At 41.5% G+C, this 1,992-nt stretch overlaps 1 protein-coding gene across 1 annotated transcript in view; it reads left to right on the forward strand.

The window, feature by feature from the left end:
- LOC118324815 (protein-tyrosine kinase 6-like) overlaps positions 1-1,992 on the forward strand; it is a 13,879-nt gene that overhangs the window by 6,807 nt on the left and 5,080 nt on the right. The gene's annotated exons all lie outside the window — the stretch shown is intronic.

Raw genomic sequence — 1,992 nt, forward strand, 5'->3', positions numbered from 1 at the left:
TGTGTGTGTGTGTGTGTAACAAACACCTGTAGAACGTAAAGTGAGTGCAGGTTGTGGGTGTAGCCATGTGAGTGATGCCGTCTGTCAGGTAGCTCACTGATCTGATTAACCCTGTGACTCATTTATTGTACAGTAATAATGTATAAATCAGGAAGTACATGGTTTATGTATCGCATCATATCGCAAGTATGACTGTTCAAAAACGACTTCAGACTAAAACTCTATTGTATATTACTCTCAGAGCAACACTCACTAAGGTTGTTCCCGTGTAATAAAACCCAGGGTTTACTAGCAGTCATTCCACTTCTGTTAATTTGGAAATGTTGCTTGTCACGTAAACTAAGCCATAAGATTTGAGGACTTTGAGATGGATCTGTATTTTTTTTATTTATCACACTCCCTGAAACATCCAACATCACAGCCCTCAGTTTATGTTGGGGGGGTTTAAACGTAAGAATCAATACAATATTACAAAACAAAACTATCCAGATACCATATTTCATATTTCGTTACATATTGGTTTAAGGATCAATTAAACAGTGACTCTACAAAATGTCAGGGTCCAAGGTGACGCCAGTTATCTCAAAGTCTAAAATCCACAAATAGTCCATTTACATTAAAACAAAGGAAAGTAGCAAATCCTCACATTTGAGAAACTCGAACCAAAGAAAGTTCTTGACTTTGCTGCCAACTAACTGATTAACCTACTTATCTTTTCAGCACAAATGTCTTTGTATATAAAAATAACAGATAATGCAGGCACCTGTTAGCAAGCACTGTTGCTATGGTTACCTGCTGTGTAATATACCTTGTGCTCGGGTGGGGGGGCATATCTTGCATTTGTTCCACAGCAGGTTGATTCATGGAGCTAAATCACACTGGCACAAAATGAACTGTGGGATATTGATCACGACATCAGTATTATTTTTAAGACTTAGACAATTTACAAGCTTAGTTTTTTTTCCATCTCTTTGTTGCCCTTTGTTTTGTTTGTTTTTTGTTGGGGAGGGTCGTACTTCTGCCTTTAGGAAACAGCTAGTGGATGAAGCAAATAAGATGTGAGAATACATTGTATGCCTCTTAAACCAGACAGACTCTGTATGCAATCTCAAGTAATATTTGAATCGGTTGTCGTTTCATGTGCTAGTTTGAGGTCGATTGGCAATCTGACACTGGGATGTCAGAAACTTTGGCCGGCTGTCTGCCATTTCAGCTGTTCTGTTGGCTGATTTCCCAATTCAGCTGCTGTTGTGGCTAAAAGTGTGGTCTTCACTGAGACTGTTGTGACATAAAACAGAACTGCAGAACAGACAGACCATGTTGGCGATCCGTATTTTTCACATTTTTCTTCTTACTTTTTGTTCAAAAGACTGTTTGTACAGTCGTCTTATTTGATTAAACCTATTTGAAATGTGACAGAACGAAACCGACAGGGAGTTCTGTGCTTACGCTCAGTGTGATCATCCACAGTGTGGCCGGTCAATTGAGCATAAAAGTCTCTCTGTACGACCAGAAAGGCGGATTAAAATGTGTGTGACTTAACACAAAGTACAAGATTAATAAAAATGTGTTGTCTTTTGTTGCTCTTAAAATAACAATGATCGCACCAGCAGCATGTTAAGATATTTCCCTCGTGTGTAGCTGGCGTATGTACTGATACTGCATGAATGGTTGCTTCCTTTGAGCAATACATTGTATAGTTACCACAGTTATTAGCATGATTTCATCAAACAAACTGGACCAGCTGGGGCTCAACACGGTGCCAACCCCACCTCCATGTGGGCAAGCCGGCGGGGGGTGCTGCCTGGACTTCCTGACCCCAGGGAAGACCACACGGTAAAGGTTCGGGTCGGCAGCAAAACCTCCAGCACGCCATCCCACGACTGCAACACAGGGGCTCCCCAAGGATGTGTGCTGCTGCTGACCACGACTGCACACCATCATCAGGCTCGCAACCGTCTTCATCAAGTTTTGCGGATGACACCGAACTGT

Source organism: Morone saxatilis, unplaced genomic scaffold, assembly GCF_004916995.1.
Source record: "Morone saxatilis isolate NCDOM2014 unplaced genomic scaffold, NCSU_SB_2.0 Contig15, whole genome shotgun sequence".
In the NCBI taxonomy this organism is placed as follows: domain Eukaryota; kingdom Metazoa; phylum Chordata; class Actinopteri; family Moronidae; genus Morone; species Morone saxatilis.